This window comes from Cervus elaphus, chromosome 22, assembly GCF_910594005.1.
Source record: "Cervus elaphus chromosome 22, mCerEla1.1, whole genome shotgun sequence".
Taxonomy (NCBI): Eukaryota; Metazoa; Chordata; class Mammalia; order Artiodactyla; family Cervidae; genus Cervus; species Cervus elaphus.
The window spans coordinates 184,415-191,177 of record NC_057836.1 but is presented as its reverse complement, the minus strand read 5'-3'; the positions used below and the strand labels follow the sequence as shown (position 1 = coordinate 191,177).

At 46.8% G+C, this 6,763-nt stretch overlaps 1 non-coding gene across 1 annotated transcript; it reads right to left on the bottom strand.

Annotated features, from left to right (window-relative positions):
• Positions 1 to 5,988: 5,988 nt before the first annotated feature.
• Positions 5,989 to 6,151, bottom strand: LOC122680917. The gene has a single exon (XR_006336831.1). It is a non-coding gene; the product is annotated as a U1 spliceosomal RNA (small nuclear RNA).
• Between the last annotated feature and the right edge of the window lie 612 nt (positions 6,152 to 6,763).

Sequence of the window (6,763 nt, the reverse complement as noted above, 5' to 3'; positions counted from 1 at the left end):
AAGGTTTTGGGATTGGATGGCGTCACTGTCAGATTAATCTGTGAAGCTAGGAACTGCAGGGTCATGACCCACAGCTCCTGCTTTTTCTTCCCCTAAATTCTACTAGTCACAAACATGTGTAGATTCTATAATACATCAGTAAATATCTCAATTCTGGTGTCTACTCTTTCTCTCCACTGCCAGTTTCCCAGAACAGGCTCTTATTATGTCTCACCTGGAGCTCGCAGCAGCTTCTCTGGTCTGCTGGTCTCCACTCTCTCTCCCACTGTAGTCCGCATTGTGGTCACTCTGTGGTACACATTGTACATCACTCTGCGGTCAGAGTGATCTTGATATAAAACACATCTGATTTTGTCTCTCCCTTGCTTAGAAGCTTTTATTTACTGGTGGTTGCCTTCAGGAGGCAGGTTCAGACTCCTCAGGATGGTGTTTGAGGAGGTCCTTTCCAACCACCCAGTCTTCCCCCCCACCCCCCCAAACATGTCATGATCTCCCCTTCCTCTGCCCATGTGACTTTTATTCTTGGCCCTTCCCCCATCTCTTCAAGACCAAGCTCATCCTCTCTGAAGCCTTCACAGGGAGGGTTAGTTGCTCCACCCTCCAAAAGTACAACGAATCATGCCGTGTTGTAATTGTGGGGTTACAGCCCTTCCCTTTAGTGAGCGTTGAGCCCTTCCAGGACAGGAACCACGTGACTTACTGACTTCACCCTAAACCCTTAGCATGGTGCCTGGGACACAGCAGAGGGGCAAAACTGTGTTGATTGAATGACTCAGTGACTGAATTTGTGAAAAGCAAAAGAGGAAATGCAAGCCAAGGGCTTTTAGTACAGTGCCTGACACATACACTAAGAATTCAAAAAAAAAAAAAAAAATGCTAACAAGCCACCATGGTTAAATCATCATTAGAGCCTAGTGCTTTTATGTAAACATCTTTTTTTTTTTTGCATCCTCTGTTTTTTTTTCCCACCTGAGACTTTGACCACAGCTGGAATGTGATTACATTTATGCAGAAGGATGAAGAAGGGGTCATGGAAGAGTAAATTCATCACTTCTCCTAGGCTTTTGTTTTCTGTCCCCTCTTCCAGGACCTCTCACATGGGATAGTGGCAGAGCTTACACAGGTCAGGAACAGGTGTAGGGCTGATAAGGAGAAAGGTGTCTCTGAAAAAAGCAATCTATCCTCCTCCTGGGACTCATCCTCTATTTTACAGTTACCACCCATCAAATGGATTGTTTTCTTTGCTGGCCTGTAAGCTCCTCCAGGCCAGCATCATGTCTATGTCGCTTTCCAGAAATAAAATTCGGACCAATGAATGACAGTTGATGGGCATCAGATTTCTGATCAGTGTGAAAGAAGAGGCTCCTAGGACTTCCTTTGTGGTCCAGTGGTCCCTGCTTCTACTGCAGAGGTGAGGGTTCAGTCCCCATTTGAGAAAATTCCACATGCTGTGGAGTGAGGCCAAAATAATTAATTAAAAAAGGAGGCTCCTCTCAATTAGAGGATAATGAGCTCCACATAATTGGAGATACTCAAGCTAAAGTTGATGTTCACATGTTGAGGATATTACAGATGAGATTCCTTCTGCTCTCCAGGGGAGACTTGGTTCCAGGTGTGTGGTTGCTGGCAGCTTGTATCTAAGGGACTGAGCAGGTGTAAGAACTCTTTCTCTGGTTCAAATAGAGGACGGTGGGTTGATATGGGCCAGAGTTGTTTAAGAGTAGGTGTCTGTGTATCAGACGAATGGGTCAGAGTTCTTGGATTGTGGAGACTGTTCTGTTAGCATCAGTGTTTGCAAAACATCAGCGCCCTGTGTTCCATTGAAATTGATGAAGGTTATGATGGATACAGTGTGAGACCCCCAAGTCACCCTTAAGTGTGATAATCAGGGTAAAAGTCTGAGGCCTAGGACTCTTGCCCTTAGTGTGTGCCTTGATAAAGGCACCTACTCTCTCCATGACGCTCTTGCCACATTTCTTTGTAATATGGCCAATATCACTTGGTCTCCATGTAACCCATGAGGAAGACAGAAAGCTACATAAGGGTAAGGGCTGCCTTCTCTATCTGGGGCAAGGAGTGTTTGCTTGGCTACCTGTGGTAAGGCCCAGATCACTACTGGGATCTTACCTATTTGACTAGAACAAGGGTTCATAATCAGGGTTTCATAGATAGGCTTCCTGGATCCAAAAATCTCCTGAAATTGTGTTCAAGTTTGTGTGCCTGTACGCATTTCCCTGGAGAGAAAAGTGCATACTTTTATAGGATTTTCAGTAGGGATCTTGACCTCAAAATGTTTAGAACCATTTACCTTCATAGTTACTATCTGCTTAGCAGTCAAATTGAGAATATCCCTGGGAGATGTGATCATTTACACTCTGGCATTAATGAAAAAAATGTGAGAGTTTCATAACTGGATTAGGATGAGCTAGCTAGGTGGGATGTTCTTGTTTTGTAAGTAAAGAGGGAACATTTATGTTCAGAGTGAAAGGGGAATTTGGGGAAAATGAAGAAGCTGTGCCCTCTACCACATCCAACTTCTCTGTCCATCAGATAGTGTTACCCAGACCAGACCCCAGAACAGAGTCTCATTTATCTGAAAGTGCTATGTGTAGCACCATGCAAGTCTCAGGTGGCGCCTGATTTCTGTTCTCAGACTGATTATTTAACACCTCCCAAGGGCGTCTCCACGATACCATCGGAGGAGATAACGGTGTACCTCTTGGCCCTGGGGAGCCTGCCAAGCTCATCTGTAGTATCTGGGAGTTTGAGTCTCAATCAGCACCTGCAGGAAAGGCGTGCCCACCCACCCACGTGTAGGGGGGCGGTGATGGGATGTGGCGACTTTGATGGGTTCAGCATAGTCCAGATCTGCGAGTCTCGAGTTCCAGTTTCTGCCATTTCTGAGCTTATTGACCTGAGGCAGGTCACTGTCACCTCTGAGCCTCAGTTTTCCATCTGTAAAATGAGAAGGCTGCAAGACGCGGGTCCACCCAGAAGCCATCTCAGCGTTTAAGGTGCTGCCCCTTTAAGGAGGGCGGGGTAGCGGAGAAGGTAGCCGCGCCCCCTTCCTCTCCTCGCGGAGCCTTCCAGACCACCTGTCTCCGGCCTCGCCCCGCCCCCTAGGGGAGGGGCGGGAGCAAAGGGGGCGGGGAAGGAAGACGGTTTACCTTGCGGGGCGGGCGCGCGGCGCAGGCGAACGGCCGGAGAGGTCCGCGGCGCTCACTTCCTGGCGTTGCCCCTTCCCCCTCCTCGCCGTTACCCTGTACATCCGGGTCATTTGCCCTCCCCGCTCGCAGGAGCCGTTGCCGCCGCTGCCGCCGCCGCCGCCGCCTGGCTCGTCGCGGCTCCGCCACAGGGGCAGGTGCGGAGGGGTTCCCGGTCCGGCTGCCGCCGCCGCGGCTGCCCCGCTCCGGGCCGGGGGCTCCCCCTAGCGCTGCTGAGGAGCTGCCGCCGCGGCTCGAGGAGGGCGGAGGAACGGGGCTGAGAGAGAGCGCCTGGAGGCTCGCGGGGAGGGTGACTGGTTTATTTTTTTCCCGTTTTCCTCGCTTCTCTCACACCCCTGGCTCGTCTGCTCCGCGACCCCATTTTGGCGGAGGCGGGCGCGGTGGGGCCGGCGCCCACCCCGGCACCCACCCCTGGCGTGCGGCGGCATCTCCACGGGCGCCCCGGGCCCTTCCTCCGCGCCCCGGGCCGCCCTGGTGCTCATTCATTCGGCTGTGCCTTTCTCCGCCCCTGCCTCCTTCCCCTCGCGTCTCCCCGCGCGTGCTCGCCGCCCTTTCCCGTGCCCAGTCTTGCCTCCGCCCGTGGCCTTTGGCTCCGGGCGCTTTCCCCTCCGGCGTCTATGGCCGTCCCCCGACCCGGAGCTCCCACGTCCTTTCCTCCCAGCGGCCGCCTTCCCTCCCGCTGCTGGTCCCCGGATCCACACCCCCTTCTCCCTCGGACTCCACCAGGCCTCGCCCGGACACGCGGCCCTCCTCATCACCTGCCTTGAACTTGGTGCCCCGACCCCTTCCACCTGTGCCACGATACCGCCCGATTCAGGTGTTGCGTGGACCGCAGATCCTTAGCATTTAAAGTCCCGGTTCTCGGTCCTAGGGTGTGGTCTTAGCTGTGTTTCCAAAACACACGTTTCTACTATAATTATCCAAATGCATGACTGTCAAACTGTAGTGGAAGTGGCACTTGCTCTGTGTGTGTGTGTGTGTGGTCCTCATGGTTATTCTGGGTCACACCAAATCTCTCTCTCTCTCTTTTTTTTCCCTGGAGGAGTGTGTGATTGATTTGCTCTGAATGTAAAATTTGGCCGAAGATTGTTACTCTTTGAACTCCTCCACATTCCTTCTCCCGCTGTTCCATGACTGATTTGCAACATTACCTTTTAATACTGTTTGTTGGTGAAGCTTCTTGTCGGCTCATCTGTCACCAGCAGTTCCTGAATGTCCCCCAGTGTGCAGAATACTGATGAAATGCCTGAATTCTTGCAGTGCTACAAAATGCCATTCTGGAGAAGACAAAGACTTGGGGCATTTGTTTTCACTTTTTCTCCCCTCCCTCCTGTAAATTTACTGAGTTTGAAATCTTTTTACTCCTTCATGTGTAATGTGGAGAATGTGTATCAGTTGTGTGTTCTTAGAGTCTTGCCATTTGGAAGACTGGCATTCCAGAGGAGTGTTTTGTGTAGCTCAAGGAATTTCAGTCACTTGGGTGTTCAGAGACTTATTGCAGATCGTTTTAGACTAATGTATCAATAAAAATAAACTGATCCTTTTAATTCTTTAATTACACTTAATAATAGAAACAGAAGCTCTGTGTCTGGAACAACTTGGTAATTGGGGCTTACTTGATAGCCTGTTTGTAAAGTGTTGCAGTTAACTAAAGCTACCTGATTCAGCATTCATAAAATGAAATGACAGCAGTTTTTCTAATGTGACATTCATAGTTCATAATAATGAACTCCAAGGAAGGTACTTAATCCTGAAGTGCACCTTCCTGCGTGCCAGTTTGATACAATTGCTGTCAATATTAATAGCATTTGTCTAACAGCCCTTTCTTCTGGAGAGGTAGGTACTAAAAAGGTGGTTGGCTGTTTGTCTGTCCACTTTCAGGTTTTGGATGACCACTTGAAGCACTAAGATTACTTAACTTGGAGTCAAGATTGCAATTTTTTTTTTTGGGCAGAGCAATTTTGCTGGGTAATATATATGTTAAATTCTTTAAAACTTTAACAGGTAGCTACTTGAGAAAAATCTTGTTTTGTAAAATGTAGGATAAAAAGTATGAATTCTAGATTGTTTGATGATTGCATTAAGGCTAGATTTTTCTCTCCTAAGAAAAAATGGTTGATCAAAGGAAGGCATGATTAGTAAATTGACCCTAGTCGCCCCAGCAAAAATTCAGTTTCAGATGCTGAGTGAAACTGAGTGAATGTACTTTATTTCTGATAGATTACAAGTGACATGTAACAGCTAACTTAAGATTTTCTCAAAACTTTCTCCTTCAGATGGGTGAAAAATAGTGTCATTCTTGAGGTTATTTGACTCATTTAAAGTGGTCATTTACCTTTACTTAGTAGTTGAGCAGTAGAGACGGATGCTTATTTCATTTAATCCTAGTCTCTTTGGGGAAAATATTGTACTGTCACTTTTATGAAGTTACTTAACTCTTAACTATTAATGCACTCCAGTGTTGGAACATACAATTTACTCTTTTCACTGTTTAAGGAAAACAGCATTTCAGGAACATTTAATCACAGTGTTGGCGGCGCCCACTGTCGCTGTGGTCTCGCCTTTCCTGTTACTCTATAACAGGGTTTGGCCCAGTGCCTGCCTGTGCAGTGGACCCGCAGTCAGTGTTCCGACTAATTGGATGAGTGGCAGGTTTGCAACAGTTAGACTGTAGCACTTTGTAATTATGTAGCAAAAGTTTTAGAGAGAGATGTTGATTGCTCTCAGATGCAATTTTCTCTGGTAACTTGTAAGTTTTTTTTTTCAGGGGAAAGGGCGCAGGCAGTCCCCCATTACCATAAATTACACAGTCGAGTTTCCCCTATTTGAGGAAATCGCAGAGGTCAACACACCGGAGTGCAATGGGTGAGCCTCGCCCTGGGAGAACCACCTTCTTGATAATGGTATCTCCTCTGCCAGGTAAGTATACTTGTAAGTTTTGAGAATTGCTATATATAATTATTTTAAACTGCTTTGAAATCTTTGGGGAGAAACTACAATAGACATATCAGTTTGTGATATGCTTTAGTTCCGTGAAGGGATATGTTCACTGAAAATGGATATTTGTTGTATGTATCTTGTCGACATTCATGACCAATGGTAATTCAGATAATTTCTTGTATATTTAAAGTTTCTAAAAATCAGCATAAAAACTCTTTTGAGTGTGTGAGTTCATCCTATATTATAATCAGTTCACTAAATAAGGTTAATTTTCAAGGAGCATTTTTTCATATAGTAGAAAAGTAATGAATCTGATAATGTGGCAATGTTTACTTAACATTTCAGTGGTGGTGATGATAATGATGTTAATAGTAACTAACACGTAGCTAGTGTGTGCTACTTGCCGGGCAGTGTTGTAAGACATTTAATCTTTACAACACCCTAATTCTAAAAGGTGATAGTATTATAGACTAGCAAACTAGTAAGGTTAGGTAACTGAAGGGACACAGAGATGGAGGACTGGGTCTCTGCTCCTAATTGTTACTCTGTAATAGTGACCACATCTGTGCCACGTTCTCTATACGACCGTGCAAGGTGTA